The sequence below is a fragment of the Adiantum capillus-veneris genome, chromosome 22, assembly GCF_014529385.1.
Source record: "Adiantum capillus-veneris isolate H3 chromosome 22, ASM1452938v2, whole genome shotgun sequence".
Taxonomy (NCBI): domain Eukaryota; kingdom Viridiplantae; phylum Streptophyta; class Polypodiopsida; order Polypodiales; family Pteridaceae; genus Adiantum; species Adiantum capillus-veneris.
Window position 1 is genome coordinate 134,852,463 of NC_140952.1, and position 21,964 is coordinate 134,874,426.

Sequence of the window (21,964 nt, forward strand, 5' to 3'; positions counted from 1 at the left end):
GCTTGGCTACGGAATGGACCATGTGCACACCTACGGGCTGGTTAGAGTTGGATAATCACTATTTCATGCAAATTTTGATGAAATAACCGTCTAATTGATTATTTTCTTCTCATGAGTATGTTTGCAGGTTAAATTTAATGTGCTGCTCGCTGATTTTTGATAAAATTCAGCAATTTCGCAGGTGGAAGTATTGAAAATCGGTGGATTTTTATTGCTTTTGCTGATTTTTGATGAAAATCAGTGACTTATTTATTGATTTGCTGATTTTTAGACTAAATTCAGCGAACAAAAGCTTTAATCTTTCTCTGTGCTCCTCTTTTGTGCGAAGTACAGAGAGAGAGAGAGAGAGAGAGAGAGAGAGAGAGAGAGAGAGAGAGAGAGAGAGAGAGAGAGAGAGAGAGAGAGAGAGAGAGAGAGAGAGAGTCACGAGGACGTGGCAACTGCTAATCTTAGTTGTTGGTTTCTTTCCAATGATTTTTGTTTAATTTTTGGGACCCTCTTTTTGAAGTTGCAAATGGTCAAACATTGTATGGCCAATGTGAACGGTAGTTTCACCCGCAGACGGGAAGTTGGTCGCGGCACTGGAACTCGTGAAGTAAAAGGATGTCTAGGCTCAGTTTAAGATCATGTAGGTCCCCCAGTCGCACTTAGCAAGTTGGTGGATACTAGGAAGTGAAATCAATAAAGGCCTAAAGTCAAGGTGTGACTACCAATAGAAAGTATCCAACAGTTGGGCCACATTGCACTTTTGGATGCGGTCCCAATGAGGATAGATGGTCAGATGACCACAGGGAGCCCAACGGAATCATTTCCTAAAATTTAGGGAACTGCTATTTTGGGCCGTGAAATGTGTTCGGGTCATTACCTCCGGTATGACCAGGGGAACACTTTACAACTCTGCCGCGAAGTCAACTGGGCGACCAGTTGGGATATTTTAAAGCGGCAAACCCGAAACGGGCAAATGCTTGTAAATCCGCCAAGTGTCATTTTTTCATGAACTTGCCTCATGCAGAAAAAAGGGCGCTGAATTTTATGCAGGGAAGGGGCTTCATTTGCAATCTGCCATAGGTTAAGAGCTATGGAGTGCTTCCTTTCCCCCTTATGTACAGTAAGGTGCCAGGAGTGATGCCCTGCACGCCACGCACTGCTCTCTCTCTCTCCCCTACAAGCAGTATGTTATGCCCCACTAGTGGGCTTTTCATTTGACCAATGTACAGTTATGTGGATTCACGCGCGATTGTCGAGGCAAGAGCCTCTTGCACAGGTACTGGATTAGCTAGCGGCTAATCCCCCGCAGGTACATGTGAATTCGGACAGGTTTCACATCAGAAATCTTGTCTGATTCAAAGGGCAAGTAGCCCTACAGGTGCGGGAGCTTGAGGTCTTGCTACAGATGCGACCGGCACGCGAAACGGAGCCCAAAACAGGGAATAACAGCCTGCTGTGTATTTTTACAGCCTAAACGGACCCTAATACCTCCAGGAGGTTCGGGGATGCGAGGGGACCGCTGTACAGGTGAACTGACGCATTTTCAGGGCAGAAAACAGAGAATTCAGCGTGCTGCAGATTCTCGCCAGGTTTTGCAAAGTGTCCGTATGCGTCGGGAAAGTCACCTATTGCGTGGGGATACTGACTTTGAAGCGTCCTAGTACAGTTATGCTGCCGAAATTGGGCCAGAACAGGTGTTTCTTACCCTAGATTGTGCGGGGCAGCTTGTAGGAGATCACAGGTTTTATTCCCTCTGTTAAAGAATAAAGAAATACCGAAAAGGGCGCCAATTTGGGGCCTACAGGTTGTCGGCGTCTGCTCGGAGCATTCTAGCTCCCGAGCCGTGTGTGTACTTAGGTGTTAATCCCCGTTACAGGTTACCTTTACAAAGTACTCTGTGTGTGTCTAAAGTAAAGAATTTCGGGTGAAAGCCAACGCCTACCGCCCCACGGGCCCGTTTGAGAGAGAGAGAGAGAGAGAGAGAGAGAGAGAGAGAGAGAGAGAGAGAGAGAGAGAGAGAGAGAGAGAGAGAAATGATATATTAACGTCTTCAAAAGGCCAAAATGACCTATGAGACCATCAGATACAAAGTGGTGAATCTAATACAATGTCCGAAGTACAAGTACAAAAAGTACTGAATGTAAAAAATGAAAACTGAAAATGAAGTGTGAAATGTGAAATGTGAAAATGTAGAATAGGCCCTCAATGACACTTTGGGTGTCGTGCTAGAATGCCTCTGATCCTCTGCTGGAGTCTCCGTCGATGGAGTGTGCTTCTGTGTCTCGGTCGTGGTCGTCTCGATCTCTCGAGCTCAGTCGCCTTGTCAATGAGGGTGCCTCTGGTATGAATGTGGGTACAACCCTGTGCTGGTGGTTGGTCTCTTGGCTCCCTCGATCCAAAGAAGTCTGTGATCTGTCTCTGTGACTGTCGTACTCCATGTCTCCTTAGTAGACTATCTCTATGTCGGTGTAGCTCAAGTAGATATAAGCCAAGGCATCTCTGATCCTGATATGAGAGAGAGAGAGAGAGAGAGAGAGAGAGAGAGAGAGAGAGAGAGAGAGAGAGAGAGAGAGAGAGAGAGAAATGAAATGTTATATTAATGTCTTCAAAAGGCCAAAGTGACCTATGAGACCAGAAAGTTACAATGTGGTGGATCTGATACAAAGTCGAAGTAGCAAGATGACAAAATGAAAAAATAAAATACTATGGAATCCTAAGCTGCTAGGTGTGAACAAAGCATCTAGCTGGGATAGCTAGATCACAGGAGATCCAGCATCGATCGCTGGCGGATCTCATCAATCTCCTCCATCGTCAGTAGTCTGACCGGGCGTCGTGTATGTTTGGCCAAAGTGATCCGAATCCTCTGATGCAGCCTCTGTCGATGCTGTGTAGTCCTCCGCAATTGTGGGCGTCTGGATCTCCCTAGCTTGGTCGCTCGGTCGATCAGTGTGCCTCTAGTGTGAGGCGACGGGCTCTGCTGTGGTAGTAGCTCCTCCGGGTGTCCAGTGGCAGCTCTAAAGAAGTCTGTGATCTGTCTCTGAGAGTGGCTAGCCTCTCCTCTCATCAAGCTCTCTCTGTGTCTATGCAGCTCGAGCAAAAACAAGCCTATGCATCTCTGATCCTCGTACCGCATGACTCTGGAGAGTGATCCAAAGCCCTCTCTGAACAAGCAATCAAAGCGGCCTCGTTTCTCGTAGTAGACGGGGTAGTGACATGTGTAGTGCAACTATGTCTCAGGCTCAGTGTCGCACAGGGGGCATATCTTGGCCTTTGCTGGTACTTCGCTGTATCTCCCAGACTCGATCCGCAGCTGGTGTGAAGATGTGCGTATCTGGCCAATAGCACATCGTATTGCATGAGACAAGTGGGTGTCCATGTATCTGGGCCTCGTCACAAAACCGTCCTCCGTAAGCTGGAGAAGATGCTCTCTGTAGAAAGCCATCTTCGTGCCCAGCTCCTATGCTGGCTGTATCCATGTGCTCCTGGTGTCTAGCTGAGTCAGGTCCTAGTGGATGAGCCTGGTGATCTCCGATTGTGTAAGAGTCAGAGAGGGTGCATCCAATGAGTACTGGAAGGGAGGTAGTCTGTCTATGCTGAACCCATGCGCCTGGAACCATGATGTCATTTCCCCATACCAACATGCTGTATCTCCCTACATGGCTAACTCTCGAGAGGACTCAAGTGCAGGTATCTCTTTGTTTGTACCCATACATGGTATCAAATTCACCAGTTTGTAACAGATTAGTCTCATATGTCATTTTGGCCTTTTGAAGATGTTAAAATTTCATTCTCTCTCTCTCTCTCTCTCTCTCTCTCTCTCTCTCTCTCACACACACACACACACACACACACACACATATACCATAGGTATATTAGTAAAGAGAGCCACTGAGCTCGGGAGAGCTAGACACCCACGTCTACAAGGGCGACCATGACATCAACGGAGGCTCCATCAGAGGATCAAGACTATTCTAGCAGGACATGAGAGACGCCCAACACGACTATTTACAAAGGCGGAATTGATGAAGCTCTTCAGCAATCGATGCATTACTTTCTCGGACAACGCCTGATGTCGGGCATTGATGATGATGATGATAATTTCAGTAATTTCAGTCTGACGATTTTAGTCTTTTAGTTTAGTCTTTCACTTCATTTATTTTTTCCGAGAAAGAGATCTTTCTATTAGTTAATGAAACTGCCCATAGGCCACAACCACCTCTACTAGAGAGGGCTACAACAATCATAAGGAAGAGACTCTCCCAATGAAAAAACAACATATGTACAATGAGGCTAGATCAAGAGATGGGAGGAGGGAAGAGCCACACAGGTGGACAATAGTGCCATCTGAGCACACCTTGGACCATGGTGAAGAAAGGCCGAGGGCACCAGAGTCGAAGAAAAGCCTCTCTACGCTCCCGCATGTGGTCGGAGGTGCCTTGGAGTCTCTCGAACTGTCCTCTGAGAGTATGGATCAGCTCTAGCCAAAGATCTCAAACTGTCTCTGCTGATGGTAGAGGGCGAGCCTCAAAGATGCGGAAGCAGCGGGCCCGCTAGATGAACCAGAGTGTCAGGCCGCAGATGAGCTCCCAGTACTCCTCTCTTGCTGCACCACTCATGTGAAGTAAGCTCTGTAGTAGGCTGGAGTGTAGGTCGACCCCCTTGCATCACTATCATTCTGTTGGTGGAGGATAGCTCAAACTGAAGTGTTGGGCCCTGCCGTGCTGAGGAAAGAGCTGGCATCAGCTGAAGGACACGAAGCAAAACCTGCTCTGCCAAAGGACAGTCCCAAAGACAATGATGCTGACTCTCCAGAGGATGGTCACAAGCTGCGCATGCTGCCGAGAGACCACTATGTACAAGTCAACTCCCAACTGCTGTAGCTCGATTTGCAACCAGCCAGTGGAACAAAGTGACTGGTCGCGGTTGTCTGGAGTTCCACAACCTCGCCCAAAAAGCTGACAAGAACTTAGTGTGAGACCCTCCTCCTGCCAATGAGGTGTTGCAGCAGGACGAGCCTCTTTCCGTGCTGCCAGTATGTGACGTCCTAGTCGAACAGTGTACTGAAAGAAAGGGGCACCTGGATGGTCGGCTAAGGAGAAAGGGTCCCTCCAAAACCACTTTCTAGGATCCCACTGTACTTGTGCCAGTGGACAACTCTCCCAAGTCCACAACCTCCAGTGGCTAGTCTCAAAAGCTGTTGGGTCAGGATCTATGACACAAGTCCTCCCACAGATACCCACAACTCGGATCCTCTGAAAACAACACTCTGCCACCTGTGGGGCCTCTACTGAAACTCAGTGAAAACAACCCTCACCCTGTATCTCGAAAAGCAGGGAGGGTACAATCACTGAGCAAGCCCAAACTACAATGAGAACCTCCAGTCGCGTGAAGGCCCCCATCCATCTTGGTGCTGCTGACACGAGAGGTGTTAGCCACTCAGCTAGTACTGCCTCTGTGATGTCCTGACACATGCTCTGCACCCCTCTTATGCCCTGTAGCTGGATGCTTTGAAGCTCCTCTGACAAGCTTGAGAATTGTAGCCAGTCACCTAAAGTGCGTGCTGGACTCTCTGCCATGAGACCCCAAGAAACATGAGGCCTACTACCAACCAAGTGGTCTCTCCGAGTGCTAACCATGGGGTTCCAAACAAGGGGCTATCTTAGGTGCTCCTTCGTGGAAGTAGGCTGGTGTTGCTCTAGGCCTCCCCGCAGCTGCTCTCGAGCGGAGCAGACTCACAACAAAACGGTCCTCCTGTCTCCTGCTCAGGCCAACCTTGCGCATCTCTGTGAAAATCCATCTGGTCGAAGGTCTCCAAGTGCCTCCAACCTGAGGCACACTAGCACTAAGCCGCTGAAGCAAAAGCTCCTTCCAGGGCTCCTCCTCTGGAAGCAATCCTCTGACAACAAACTTCCCAAGAAGGGCTCCTCCTCTGGAAGCAATCCTCTGACAACAAACTTCCCCAACCCCCCCTGAGAACAAGGAAGAGTGATGACTTGCCAGGCCACTTTGGCCCGGGCTATCTGAGTGTCGCGTCCTGACCAAAAGAAATTCCTGATCACCCTCTCTACCTGGCTGATGCAGGACTCGAAAAGATCCAACAAGATGTGATGTAGCACATAGTAGCCAACAACACTTGGTTGGCCACTACAACTCTGCCTGCCAGAGAAAGTCGTGCGGAGCTCCAATGTAACAGCTTTCTCCTGATGGACAAGAGGAGGGGAGCAATCTGTTGCTTAGGAGACAAGTCCAAGCCAACCTGACAGCTCAAGTATCGAACTGTAGTCCTTGGGAGAATCCATCTGAAACCCTCACCTGGCAGCCAATCAGGCGTAGGAGCACTACCAACCGAGAAAGCCACTGTCTTTCTCTTGTTGATCAGTGCGTCTGATGCACAACAGAAAGTCTCAAGAGCTTGCTCACACCTGTGAAGGTTCGCCTCCTGGCCCTCCAAGTACAAAGTTGAGTTGTCTGCAAACTCAACATCCAGTAGCTCGTCGCCTTGAATAGGGAGCGCTAAGCCACGTAGACCAACCTGCTGCGAAACCATAAATCTGCTCATCGCCTCAGCATAGAACAGAAAGAGGAAGGGGGCAAGAGGGCAGCCCTGTCTGACCGAACGTGTGAGCATGAAGCGATCTCCTCTACCACTGTGTGTCCGTCTGTAATGAGCTGACACACCTCTGATCCAGACATCTGAGAAGCCCATCCTGCGTAGAGTGCCCTCCAAAATGTCCCAATCATCTCTATCATAGGCCTTCTCAAAATCGAGAAGAAGTATCACCAGATCCTCACCACAGAGGGAAGCGAGAGCAGATGCCTTCCAAAACGTAAAGATGTTGTAAAGGATACTATGCTCCATCACAAAACCTGTCTATGTCCTATGTATAATGCTCTCTAGAAGTGGTTGAATCCTCAAACTCAGAGCCTTGGCAAGAATTTTGTAGGTTGAGTTGAGGATGTTGATGGGCTATCACTGTCGAATCTCATCCAAGGAGCCACCCTCCTTAGGAATGACGTAAATCAGACCCTCACTCATGCTGTCAAGCATCTCTCCTGTGTGCAGGATGTACTGAAAAGCACTGTAGAGATCTGAGCCAAGCAAGTCCCAGTACTCTAAGAAAAAGTTGGGAGTGAAACCATCCTTACCTGGACAGCTACCACGGGAAAGTGCTGTGAGGACCACTTGGAGCTCCTCTAGCTGAAGAGGCAGCTCAAGCCTCTGGCGCATCTCCTTAGTCACAAGACAAGGCATCTGTGTCCAACTCTGCATGCATCCTGACACTCTGACTAGGACTGTGTTGATAACAGGTCACGGTAAAAGTCAGTAGCAACTGCTCGCATGTCCTCAGGCTCTGAAGCAATTGACCCGTCGGGTCTCCTCAACTGGCTGACCCTGGCATGCGTATGTCTGGGTCCCACTGTCTCAAAGAAAGCCCCTGTCACTCTGTCCCCGACTTGAGTTCATTGAGATGTCTGTCGATGGAAAGCAAACTCATGGTGCCTCTTCTCTGTTTTGGCAAGCTCCTAGCGAGCGTGCTGCAACTGCTCCTTCAACCAAGGACTGTTTGGATGCTGCTCCTGTATCCTCTTTAAGGAAGCAACGCCCCCTCGGAGACTTTGCTCCTCCTCTCTCGCTGTAGTGAAGCAGGCCATGGACTCTTGGAGAAATAGCCGACTAAGCTGAGCAAGTCCAGAGGCCACTCTCTGAGCAGGAGAGTCTTGCAAGTCTACGCCCTCTGTCCAAAGAGCCACCACTCGCTCTCTGAGCGCAGAGTCTAGCAAAACCCTCTTAGGAGTATGTAGCATTGTGTTCCCCCTCCTCTGTCTATCTGTCATTGTGAGGACCACTGGTGCGTGGTCCGAAAAAGAAGTCCCAGCCAGAATGCAAACTGTCCCAAGTCACAGAAGTGGTTGCTAGTGTAGAAGCGATCTATTCGAGATAGATTCACTCCTCCCACTCTGCGGTCCGAACGAGAGAAGGCCAGGCTGTCTGGGGGCCTCACAAAGCTAAAATGCTGCCACACATTTGAAACCCGCAGTCATACATAACCTCTCCCAAGCTGCCAACTCAACTCCATGCACATTAGTATAGCTACCTCCAATCCTGTCAGAGGGGTCCTCCAACATGTTGAAGTCACCCCCAACGCACCATTGCTCTGCCTGCGGCAGAGACTCGACAATATGAGACCAAAATTCTGCACGTGCACTCGCTACATTGGGCGCATAGATGTTCAGGAAGCCCACGAGGCAACCCTGAACCTGCATAGTGATCCATTGAGCCGTGCCTGGCACAATAATCCCTCTGCCCACAATGGCCTACTGCAAAGAATCCGTAATAGTCATACATACCCCTCCTTAGATGTCTCCAGGTCCAAATGTAGCTGACTAAAACGTCTCATAGTGACCACGCAAAATCTGACCACACCGTCTAATGCAGCTCTCAAAAGATGATGCTCCTGTAGCATAAGAATGTCAATCTTACCAGCCACAAGGCATCTCTGAAGCTCTTGACGTAGCCGACCCTTCTGACGTTGAAACTGGGGCCCTCCTAATCCCTGCACATTACATGAGATGATCCTTATGGAGTCAGTGAGAGAAAACAGATGCTGCCACAGCAGTCAACCTCTCTATCTTTGAGGCCTGTTTGGATGGGGAGTAATCCGCATCTGAACGACCTCTAGACAAGCGTGAAAGCCGAAAGGCGGAATCCTCATGTACAAATACATAACAAGGAGGGCTCTCAGTTCAACAAACAAATGCACCACAGTGTGCCTCTGCAACCCGCTGCATCCAGAGGCGTCACGCTGAACTTGGCAAGAGGCCAAAGTGTCTGCTCGAAAGCAAGCCTTCTCCAGGTCAAGAGAAGAGTCACCTAGGAACCGTGTGAAGCTGTAGTCAAAGAAGTCCCAGCGTCTGCGAATGTCAAAGCAGTCAAACCTCTAGGGACTGCTGCAAAAGGAGAAGTCTGCACCAAAAAAGGCGGCCTCAGGTGGGGTGGGGCTGTCCCTCATGAGCGACAAGACTCGTAGCGAAAGCACTGCCAAGAGATCGCCTCGCGGCAGACGCGTGTCCAATCCTCTGCATCTGAGGAGTGGAGGAGGGGTCGGGAGATGAGGTTGAGGGCCCCACCGGGGAGAGAGGAGGGACAAGAGGCGGAGGTGGAGGTGGAGGTGGAGGTGGGGGAGGGGGAGGAGGCGGGGGAGGCGGAGCGGCAGCATTTGAGGGAGGAGGAGGTGGAGGTGGAGGAACTGAAGTGGACGAGGCCTCCTTAGGTGGGTCTTGCTGAAGGCGGTCAAAACGGTTCCGAATCGGAACCCAGTGTTGCTGAGCTGCAGAAGGTGGGCCACCAGGGGGAGCAGTGGGGCGAGCCCCTGTCGGCGGTGGTCAGGCACCTGTTGCCAACCGTCAGCTGTCTAATCGTTGGTCTCAGTCGAGGTACCAGCCTGTGTGTCCTGTGTGTCTGGCTGTTGGGCATGCCCAGCCTTGGGAGGCTGCACATGCGCTGTGGGTCATATTCTAACACTCAAAGCTATCATTGAGGAGGGTAGGGCACATGGGAGACAGATTTATTATAGCTTTGTGGATTTTCACAAAGCATTTGTCATGGTGCCCAAATCCAGATTGATGCGCGGACTACAGGAGATGGAAATGTCCATTGAGTTGATTTGGGGGATCATGGCTCTATATAGATCAGTGGTGGGATATGTACGCACTCCAGAGGGGCTATCTGATTTAGTTCACTCCACTATTGGAGTGAAATAAGGTTGGAGAGTTCTTTGGTTTCTATGATCTCTTGGATGATTAGAGCCGAGGGTTCAATACCACATGAGATTGTTCAAGTTGAGTTGGCCACACCTCCCTTGGTGGTCAAGGCACTTATTGAATCAGTCTGCTTTGTACATAGTTTATGGGACCTCGCTGTAGCACGCTACAGTGTCACTTGCACAGGACACACAGTTAGTACAGTTGGTCTGGTCTGGTTTAAACTGGACGGACTCTTTGGGCTGGGCAGTGACACGTGGTAGGGATACGGACGGTGGTCTAGTAAACATCATGGCCATGTCACCACCACCACTCAGTTTGGGGATAGACTTAGATGGCTGACATTTATGAGCCGTTGGTGGCTCTTTATGGTTGGACATATGAGTAGTAGATGTTGGGTCATCATTATCATCTTCTTCATATATGGTCCAGCATCGTCGCCTAGAGTAGAGACTCTATACACACAGCACGTCTGCACCATCCTTGCACATCTGAGCCTCGACACCCCCATTATACCCGTGAGTCTTGGGTTGGAGCTAAATGTGCTGTCACGCCAAAGTCTGTACTGGGTCCCTTTGAGATAGTTGAGTCTATATGTTCTGGTCTGCTGCTGTGTCTCTATGTTGATTTGCTGTTATCTATTGTTTCCTGTGTTTTCATTCTGTTTTGAGTGAGATGTCACGCATATTGCACTGAGGAGCAACCACTATAGAGAGCACGATACACTATCCGCGCTATAGGTGCTCTCATTTTTGGCACGCCCGGTGGGACCTCAACTGAAGTCTCACTCTCTGTTGAGGTACAAATCGAGGAGCTAGCTGGTTTACCTAGCCTCGCCTACCTCGCCTTGCTCAGTGTAGCCTGCTGGTCTGGTACAGTTTCCCCCTAGACAACTTAGTCTAGTTGACCTAGTCTCTCACCCTACTGGTCTGGTCCTCTTTCGTCCTGAGCCAGGGCTAGACCAACTCTCGTCCTGGTCTAATCCTTCCTCGTCCCTGGTCTAGCCAGGTGGTCTAGTCACTCGCCCTGGTCTTGTAGAGTCTAGTGTTCAGCCAGTTAAAGGTCTTCTTGCCCAAATCTTGGTTGGGTTTGTGGTCACTGCATGACACATACAAGGCGGTCATTAGAGCATCAAAGCGCACTACTGAGTCCTCTGAAGTACTACAACAGAAGGCGTCAACCCTTGGTACCTAGTAGAAGCCCTCCAACCTCATCACCCATACCTCCACATACGGCATCATCCATTCCTCCATCCGGTTCTACATCTTCCAGGTCACCTTCCCCAGTAAAGCTCTCTCCCATTTTGTACAGCAAGCTATTGAGCAACAGTCCCTGAGCGACAGGCCATGGAGGCGTTGACCAGTGTTTTGGCCCAAGGTAAACATCAAGTTTCCTACTTTCAAGGGACTCTCCTCAGAAGATGCAGACGACCATGCAAGGAGGTTTGTATCTTTCTGTAGAGGTCGTGGTCTTAATAGAGAAGATGCTTATTTGGTACTCTTTCCATCTACCTTGGATGGCTTAGCAGACAAGTGGTACAGTCAGTTTACAGAGAACCACTTTGCAACTTGGGCCACTTTACAACAACAGTTTTGTGCAGCATTCAGGCTAGGTGACTTCCTAGAAAAGATTTTGGATGAGTTGGTCAACATGGTGCTCCAGCCAGAGGAGACTTTTGCAGAACTCATGACTAAAACCAAGTCTCTGGTTGCCAAGCTTCCTCAACAACCAGGGGAATTTATTGTTAAGAACTGGGTGGAGAAGGCTCTTTCCAAAATTTCCCAGCAAAAACTCCAAGAGAGTCTCCGACCTGACGCCACTCTGGAGGAGTTTGTCACGGCTGCTACTAGGATAGAGGGAGCTAGGAAGCTGTTCACCAACTCTCCTCAGGTAGAGGACCCCTTAGTGTTTTTGGAAAGTCCTTCTGATCCTTTAACTTCTTTACGCAGGGAACTGGAAGCCCAAAGTTATAGCGAGCTCTTCAAGAGAAGAGGCCCTTCTCTCTTAGACAGGAGAAGCCTCCACATCACGAGGCATTGGAACAGATCAAGCGCCAGCTAGAAGAGCTGAAGTCTCAGTAGGAGACTAAGGCTATGGTTTGGTGTAGCTTATGCTGCTCTCCAGGGCACCCTCCACATGAATGCCCCCTTCGGGTTTACTGCCACTTCTGTGAAAAGTCTGGACATGAGGACAAGGACTGCTACTACCTCAAGGGATTGCGACAAATACAACAAAGTCTTGGTGCTACTCTTCAACAAGGGCTAGCACCTGCATCCAACATGGTTTCTCCCTGTGGCCATCCACACCACATGCCACCTTTATTGACAACCCCTCCTATGCAAGGTATGCAAAGTACTTTTTCGTCTCAGAGATTTTATCATACCCATGCTCCCTCATCAACTCAAAGCTTCTATGCCTCCACCTCCAACTCCATGCACCAGGAGTAAGGACCACCTCGCTCTTCGACTCGCCCATTGAATCGGCCCATTTTGTGCTACAGATGCGGGGAATATGGTCATTACCACAACAAATGCCCTATGCCCGAAGGGTCCCCTCTCTGCCGTCATTGCCCTGAAACGAAAGATCACTACAGTAAGGATTGCCCTAAACTTCTTGCATCCACGGCTTCGAGCCCATGTCAAAGCTAGAATGAGTTTACCTTTCCCAAGCTCAATCTAATAGCAGTTAGCACCGTTCCTCAGCCCCCCCCCCCTTCTACCCACGTGGTTACCCGTCAAAATAAGCTGCAGTTGGTAGAAGAGCCATCGAGTGTCCTCACTCGGGCCCAGAGAGCTGCTCTCGGTCTTAGCATTCCAGCAAGTTCAACTTTTCCACACATTCTCACAACAGTGGATACTTCAGCTTTTGACAAGTCATTCCCCAGTGCCAAGAAAGAATCCAAATCTTTGCTCTGCGATATTGATGAAGCTTTCTTGGAAGCAGTTTCCGATCTACAGAAGATCAAGGTACCAGAGAAACCATTGGTAGAAAAAGAAAATCTTACAGCAAAGACAATCTACACCTTCCAGCAAGTGTCCCTCTATGACATGTTGCGACTAGATGCGAGTTTTAGAAGTGACATCCTTGCTGTTATTCAATCACTTTATCCCGGAGCAAGTCCTAGTGGTGGCGGGCACCGCCCAGTGCGACCATCAGAGTCCTATATGATATCCCATCCTGTTGCTCCCCTTACTGATTATAGAAGCCCTCGTCTCACCGTGTCCGTATTGGGGCGGCAATTCTCAGGAGTGATAGTGGATGGTGGATCTGGCATCAACTTGGTGCCCTAGTTAGCTCGAGGTCTACAGCCTACTCGCCTTGCTCCCTTCACAGTTACATTGGCCGACCAGCGGACAATGTACCGAGTGGGCATAGTGGACAATGTGCCTCTATAGGTACAAGACTTTACTTTTAACTTGGATTTTGTTGTGGTTCGTCTTCCCCAGGTTCAGGGCGGATTTCTCTTGCTCATTGGTAGACCATGGGTGTGACACACTAAAGCACTTTATGATTGGGGAAACGATGCCATGAGGATACATACTCCTGGCTCCCCGATGCAACCCATTCGCTTAGAAGGAGGCATGGATCCTGTTGTGCAGCAAGTTTCTTTGTCAATGGAAACCAACCCTGAACAAGAACAGCCTACTACACCTGAAGGGTCAAACAAAGATCTGTTGGAGTGGTTGGACGCTACCAAATCTATGCCTTGTTATGGAGTCTCTATTCACTCTTTGCCTGGAGGTACACCCTCTTACAATGTTTCCACATTAACTAAACCTAATAGGCCACCTGAGCCAACACAAAGGTTGAAGTTCACAGAAGCTACTCCCTGTGCGCCCTTGGTGGTAGCTTTTGGATCCGGTAAGCCTATGAAGAATCATAGAAGCGAAAAGAAATCCCCTCTCTCTTCCTCGCCCCTCTACCCACCCCTCGCCTCCTCTCTCTCCCTCGTCCCCCTCTCTCTCTCCCTCGCCCCGCGCTACCCACCTCTCGCCCCCTCTCTATCCCTTGTCCCCCCTACTTACCCCCCGTCCCCCCTTCTCTCTCCCTCGCCCCCCTCCTCCCCCCCCCCCCCCCCCACTCACCGTCGCCCCCTACCTACCCCTCGTTCCCCCCCCTCTCTCTCCCTCTCCCCCCCTACCCACCCTCTCCCCCTACCCACCTGGACTCGCCTCCCTCCCCACCCCTCCCAGCCTCAGTCTCAGTCTCAGCCTGATCTCCCCCCACCCCGCTGATCCGCCCCTTAGCAAGCTGCATAATCATACACGGTCTCCTCCTCTTCCTCAATCGACTCCCCTGCACTTTAGAAGCCTTTTGGATTTGGTTGCTCCCTGCACTTCAGAGCCTTTTGGATTTGGTTGCTCCTCTCTCAAAGTGTGGGATTACCAACTTGGAAGTTGTAACCCTCCCATTGCAGCCCTCTTATAAGCGCCTTATTCCTTTGTTCCACCATTAATGCAACTCTACCGTCTTAACAACATAGGTGTATCGTTGATACATTCTCTGCTTTTGTCTCTCCCTTCCTTCTCTCTCTCTCTCTCTCTCTCTCTCTCTCTCTCTCTCTCTCTCTCTCTCTCACACACACACACACACACACACACTTTCTTTTTGTAAATCCTCTCTCTCGGGCGAGGAGACGGAGACCTCTTGTATCTTTGTTCACAGGAGATGGCCAGCGATACAAAGTGGGGAGCAAATTTTTTGTAATCCGATCACAGCAGACGAGCAAGCTAAAGAGCCTTTTGGATGTTTCCTTGTGGCTTTCAAGCATTCACCTGGTTGCCATCCTGTTGCTATTAATGCTTTTCGTTCTGCCATCAAGATGGAGCTTAACCTTATTTGCGGTGTTACTCGAGCTTATGGCCAACCCTCTTATCGAGAAGAGTGCTTTGCAGAAAGTGTTGCAAGGTTCATCTGCAAGCATGGACCAGGTCATTTTCCTCTCACTATGGTTATGGAGGATAAAGATGCGCTGGATCCAAACCGAGCATATCTCTTTGCTGTGGAGCCTCATTCTGTTTTGCCAATTGGGATTCTTGGACTATACAATCATACTGGGTTCCTGCCTATTCAAAGGCTTAAGGCATTTGCAAGCAGTGCAGTGTTTCCACTTTTGAGGCATGTAAGGGCATGGTTGGGCCTAGCACCTGCTTCAAGAAAGATGTACAGATGCGGTACCTAGTGGTTTTCTTTCACAAATTTTCAGTATTTCCTCTCATCGAGACGGGGAGCTGTCTTGTGGCGGGCAACTTGTAGCAGGCTACAGTGTCACTTTCACAGGACACAGAGTTAGTACAATTGGCTTGGTTTGGTTCAGACTGGACGGACTCTCTGGGCTAGGCAGTGACATTTGGCAGGGATACAAACGGTGGTCTAGTAGACATCGTAGCCAGGTCACCACCACCACTCAGTTTGGGGATAGACTTAGATGGCTGATATTTATGAGCCGTTGGTGGCTCTTTATGGTTGGACATATGAGTAATAACTGTTGGGTCATCATTATCATCTTCTTCATATATGGTCCAGCGTCGTCGTCTAGAGTAGCGAGTCTATACACACAGCACGTCTGCACCATCCCTGCACATCTGAGCCTTGATACCCCCATTGTACCCGTGAGTTCTGGGCTGGAGCTGAGTGTGCTACCACGCGAGAGTGTGTATTGGTCCTTTGAGATAGTCGAGTCCATATGTTCTGGTCTGCTGCTGTGTCTCTGTGTTGATTTGCTGTTATCTATTGTTTCCTGTGTTTTCATTCTGTTCTGAGTGAAATGTCACGCGCATTGCACTGAGGAGCACCCACTGTAGAGAGCACGACACACTCCGCGCTACACTCGCCAGAGACACTTGAGTCCTCTCGACAGCTAGCGCAAAAGGGGCATACAACCTGCTGGTATGAATAGATGACACATCATGGTTTCATTTACATGGTTTCGACATGGATAGATTACCCCCCTTCCAATACTCATTGGATGCACCCTCTTTGTCTCTTACCAGAACAGAGATTGCTAGACTGATCCGGGGTTTTCATTGAGGAGAGCAGCAGAGACTAGACTGACTAGAGCTCACGCAACATTGAGGGGACCGGAGAGGATGTGTTTGCAGGTTCAGTTTCAAGAACCTCGAAAAAAGCTCTAGTTGTTTGACACTCTAGTAGCTTCAGCTATGCTATACGGACTTCAGATATGAGGATCCTCAATGGAATACCATGGTAGACATGGTAGCACTGATGGATGGAGAGGTATGGAGAGGCCTTTGGTTTCTATGATCTCTCAAATGATTAGAGCCAAAACTTCAGTACCACATGAGATTATTTGAGCTGAGTTGGCTGCACCTCCCCTAGTGGTGGAGGCACTTTTTTGATCAGTCTCCTCTACACACACTTAATCAGTCTCCTTTACACACACTTTTTATGGGACCCCCCCAAAGACAGATATGCCCGGCTAGCCCTTGAGTCGTTCCAACAGCTAGTGTAGCAGGGGGATATAGGCTATTGGTATGGACAAATGACATCATGGTTTCAGCATGGACATATTACCCCCCTTTCAGTACTCTTTAGATGCACCCTCTTTGACTCTCACGAGGACAGGGATCACTCGACTCATCCTTGAGGACCTGATTCAACTAGATACTAGGAGGACATGGATATAACGGACACGATAGTTGGGCTCGAAGATGGGTTTCTATAGAGAGCATCTTCTCCAACTCACGGAGGATGGCTTTTTGACTAGGCCTAGAGACATGGATACACTTATCTCATGGGATACGGTGTTCTATTGGTCAGATATGGACATCTTCGCATCATCTTTAGGTTGAGAGTGGTAGATTTTGAGGACTAGTACGAGCAAAGGCCAGGATATGTCAATTATGCCATTTGGGACCAGGGATAGAGCTGCACTAGATATGTCATTTTTTTTTTCCGAGAAAAAGATCCTTCTATTAGTTAATGAAAGTTGCCCGTAGGGCTACAACCACCTCTGCAAGAGAGGGCTACAACAAACATGATGGGGAGACTCTCCCAATGAAAGAACAACATATATACAATGAGGCTAAATCAAGGGATGGGAGGAGGGAAGAGCCACACAGGTGGTCGGTAGTGCCATCTCAGCACACCCTCGACAATGGTGTAGAAAGGCCCAGGGCGCCATAGTCGAAGGAAAGCCTCGCGGCGCTCCCGCATGCGGTCAGAGCTGCCCTGTAGTCCCTCAAGTTGTCCTCTGAGAGTATGGATCAACTCTAGCCAAAAGTTACGAACAGTCTCTATTGGCGGCACAGAGCCGGCCTCAAAAATGCTGAAACAGCGGGCCCGCCATATGAACCAAAGTGTCACGGCGCTGATGTGCTCCCAACACTCCTCTCTCTCACTGCACCACTCCTGTGGAGTAAGCTCTGTAGCAGGCTGGAGTGTAGGACGTCCCCCCTGTGTCACTATCATCTTGTTGGTGGAAGATAGCTCAAACTGAAGTGCCGGGCCCGTGAGAGTGGACCAAGCCGCTGCCCCCCAAGTGTACGGTCTAGCCGTGGAGAGAGTAGGCATCAACCAAAGAACTCGTAGCCACACCTGCTGGGACGAGGGACAGTCCCAAAGACAATGACGCTGACTCTCCACCAACTGGTCATAGGCTGAACATGCGGCCGAGAGACCACTATGCACAAGCGAGCTCCCTACTGCTGTAGCTCTGTGTGCAACCAGCCACTGAAACAAAGTGGCGCCTCTCGACTGTCTGGAGTCCCACAGCCTTTGCCAAAAGGCTGCCAAGAACTCGATTGTGAGGCACTCCTGCTACCAATGACGTGCTGCAGCGGGGCGGGCCTCTCTCTGTGCTGCAAGTATATGACGTCCAAGTCGAACAGTGTACTGAAAGAAGGGGACTCCTGGGTGGTCTGCAGAAGAGAAGGGGTTCCTCCATAGCCACTCACTAGGATCCCACTGTACTCGTGCCAATGGAAAACACTCCCAAGCCCATAGCCTCCAGTGTCCAGTCTTAAGAGCGGCTGGGTCAGGGTCTATGACGCAAGTCCTCCCACAGATGCCCACAACTCGGATCCTCTGAAAACAGCACTCTGCTACCTGCGGGGCCTCTACTGCAACTCGTTGTAATCGTCCCCAACCCTGAAGCTCGAAGAACAGGGCTGGGACAGTCTCTTAGCAGGCCCTGACTGAAATGAGAACCTCCAGTCGTGTGAAGGCTCCCATCCACCGGGGTGCTACTGGCTCGAGAGGCGTGAGCCACTCAGCTGGAACTGACTCTGAGATGTCCTGACACATGCTCTGCACCCCTCTCATGCCCTGCAGTTGGAAACCCTGCACCTCCTCTGACAAACCTGTGAACTCTAGCCAATCACCTATAGAGCGCGCTGGACCTGCTGCCATGGGACCCCAGGAAACATGAGGCCGACTACCAACCAAGTGGCCTCTCTGAGTGCTAACCATGGGGTTCTAGACGAGGGGTTGCCGTAGGCGCTCTTCCGTGCACATCGGCTGTCGCTGCTCCAAGCCACGCCCTAAGAGCTCCCAAGAACGAAGCAAACTCACAGCGAAGCGGTCCTCCAGTCTCCTGCTCAAACCAACTCGGCGCATCTCTGTAAAGATCCATCTGGTCGAAGGTTGCCAGGGGCCTCCTGACTGAGGCACCCTGGCACGAAGCCTCTGCAACAAAAACTCCTTCCAGGGCTCCTCACCTGGAAGAATTCCTCTGACTGTGAACTTCCCAAGAAGGGCTCTGCTCTGCTGTGCTGGATCAATGATCCCAAGCCCTCCCTGAGAACAAGGAAGCGTGATGACTGACCAAACCACCTTGGCTCGGGCCACCTGAGTGTCACGTCCTGACCAAAGGAAGTTCTTGATCAGCCTCTCTATCTGGATGATACAAGAACTCGAGAAGATCCAGCAGGAAGTGATGTACCACATAGTTGCCAACAGCACATGGTTGGCAACTACTACTCTACCAGCCAGTGAAAGTCGTGCTGAGCTCCAATGTAAAAGCTTTGTTCTGATGGACAGGAGAAGAGGAGCAATCTGTTGCTCGGGAGACAAGTCCAAACCAACCTGACAACCCAAGTATCGAACTGCAGTCCCTGGGGGATTCCACCTGAAACCCTCTCCTGGCTTCCAATCTGGCACAGGAGCACTACCAACAGAGAAAGCCACTATCTTTCTCCAGTTGATCAGTGCGCCCGATGCACAACAGAAGGTCTCCTAAGCCTACTCACAGCTAAGTAGATTGGCCTCCTGGCCATCTAAGTACAAGGCTGAGTCATCGGCAAACTCAGTGTCCAGTAGCTCATCTCCCCGAATAGGGAGTGCTAAGCCCCGAAGACCAACCTGCTGTGACACCAAAAATCTGCTCATCACCTCCGCATAGAACAGAAAGAGAAAGGGGGCAAGAGGACAACCCTATCTGACCGAGCATGTGAGCATGAAGCGCTCACCTCTCCCTCCTGCCAAAAGCACCTAACTGTGATCCTGTCTGTACAAAGCTGACACCCCTCTGATCCAAGCATCTGAGAAGCCCATCCTGCGGAGAGTGCCCTCTAGAAAGTCCCAGTCAACTCGGTCGTATTCCTTCTCAAAATCGAGAAGAGGAATCACAAGGTCCTCACCCCGGAGCCGTGCCAGGGCAGAAGCCTCCCAAAAAGTAAAGATGTTGCCAAGGATACTGCGTTCCTTGACAAAACCTGTCTGAGTCCCATGTATAAGGCTCTCTAAAAGTGGCTGAATTCTCAAACTCAGAGCCTTGGCAAGAATTTTTTAGGCTGAGTTGAGGATGGTGATAGGGCGCCACTGTCGAATCTCATCCAAGGAGCCACCCTCCTTGGGAATGAGGTAGGTCAGGCCCTCACTCATGCTGTCAGGTATCACTCCTGTGTGGAAAATGTACTGAAAAGCACTACAAAGATATGGGCCAAGTAAGTCCCAGTACTCCAAGAAAAAGCTGGGAGTCAACCCATCCTCACCTGGACAGCTACCAGGGGGGAGGGCCCTAAGAGCCGTGTGCAGCTCCTCAAGCTGAAGCGGCATCTCTAGCCTCTGGCGCATCTCCTCTGTCACAAGACATGGATCTGTGCCCAAACCTGCTCCCTGCATGCATCCTGCCGCTCTGACTGAGGCTTAGCCGACAGTAACTCACGGTAAAAGTCAGTAGCAACTGCACGCATATCCTCGGGCTCACAAGCAACTGACCCATCGGGCCTCCTTAACTGAATGAGCTTGGCATGGGAGTGCCGAGGTCCCACTGTCTCAAAAAAAGCACTAGTCACTCTGTCACCCACCTGAGTCCACTGAGATGCCTGTCGGTGAAAGACAAACTCATGACGCCTCTCCTCTGTGCTAGCAAGCTCCTATCGAGCCTGCTGTAAGTGCTCCTCCAACCATGGACTGTCTGGATGCTGCTATTGCATCCTCTGTAGTGAAGCAATGCCTCGTTTGAGACGTTGCTCTGCCTCTCTCGCTGCAGCCCGGCGAGCTGGAGACTCCTGAAGAAAAAAGTGGCTAAGTTGAGCTAGGCCTGAGGCCACTCTGTCTGCAGGTGAAACCTGGCTATCCATGCCCTTTGACCAGAGAGCCTCTACCCTCTCTCTGAGTGCTGAGTCCAACAAGACCCTCTCTGGGATGCGAAGCATTGTGCTCCCAATCCTCTGCATGTCTGCCACCGTGAGGATCATTGGTGCATGGTCCGAGAAGGAAGTCCCTGCCAGGATGCCCACTGAATCCCCCAAGTCACTGAAGTGGTCACTAGTGTAGAAGTGATCTATCCACAATAGATTCACTCCTCCTGCTCTGCGGCTGATCTAGAGAAGGCAAGACTGTCTGGGGGCCTCACAAAACCAGAGTGCTGCCATGTATCCGAGACCCTCAAAGTCATACATAACCTCTCCCAAGCTGCCAACTCGACTCCATGCACAGTAGCATGGCTGCCACCAATCGTGTCAAAAGGGTCCTCCAACATGTTGAAGTCTTCTCCTATGTACCAATGATCGGCCTGCGGCAAAGACTCAACAATCTGTGACCAAAACTCTTCGCCACATTGGGCGCATAGATATTCAGGAAGCCCATGAGGCCACCCTGAACCTGCATAGTAATCCACTGAGCCCTGCCTGGCACGATAATCCCTCTGCCCACAATGGCCTGCTGCAATGAGTCCGCAATAGTCATACATACCCCCCCTGGATGCCTCCAGGTCCAAAAGCAGCTGACCAAAAGGTATCATATTGTCCACGCAAAATCTGACCACATCGCCGAATGCGGCTCACTCAGATGGTGCTCCTGAAGCATAAGGAGATCAATCTCTCTTCCCACAAGGCAACGCTGAAGCTCCTGACGCAATCAGCCCCGTTGTTGCTGAAACTGGGGCCCACCTAGTCCCTGCACATTCCATGAGACGATCCTCATGGGGAGCGAGAGAGAACAGATGCTGCCGCAGCAGCAAGACGGGCTATCTTCGAGGCAGGCTTGGATGGAGAGTAATCCGTATCCGAGCGTCCTCTAGATAGGCATGACTATAGTGAGTGCCTAGCCCAAGCCCGAGCAGAGCGAGCCATGCGTAAAGCAACCTCCTCTGTCCAGGAGTCCTCATGAATGTATACATAGCAAGGCAAACACTGCGTATCAGCAAAGAAGTACACCACAATGTGCCTACATCCTGTTGAGTCTGGGGGTGTCACCGCAAACTTGGCCAATGGCCACAAAGTCTGCAGCATATCTGTAACTCTAAGTTCTCCCATATGGTGAGAGAACTCTAAGACCTGTGTATGCAACCATCCCACCCTTGAGTCGAGGGACCACTCTGTGTCGGCCCTACCGCAGAGGGGGAAGGAGAAACCAACTGTTGAGTCCAAGGCCTCTGTCCCCCTAGCGGCGAGGAACAAAACATGGACCCTGAAGCAGGTTGCCTCATGGTCTGCTGCGGAGTCGCCGAGAAAACGAGTGAATCCGTAGTCGAAGAAGTCCCAACGTCGTCGAATGTCAATGCTCGTCAGCCCTCGAGGGATAGCTGCAAGGGAGGATGTCTGAATCTGCAAAGGGGGCCGCAAGAAAGGCTGACCCTCTCTCGCTAGGCGACTCACGGCAAAGGCGCTGCCAAGTGACCTCCTAGCCGCCCGAGAAGGACCAGTCTCGTGAGCCGACTGTGAAACTGGAGCAGGAGGGGGGGGAGAAGGGGCTGGGGAGAGCGGAGGAGAAGAGGGGTGAGATGGGGCGACAGAGGTAGAGGGGCGAG

The 21,964-nt window shown here is 50.5% G+C and overlaps 2 pseudogenes across 1 annotated transcript in view; both read left to right on the forward strand.

Moving 5' to 3' along the window:
- LOC147430267 (uncharacterized) overlaps positions 1–21,964 on the forward strand; it is a 239,045-nt pseudogene that overhangs the window by 173,014 nt on the left and 44,067 nt on the right. The window lies entirely within an intron of this gene.
- Positions 14,419–14,959, forward strand: LOC147430268 (diacylglycerol O-acyltransferase 2D pseudogene; annotated as a pseudogene).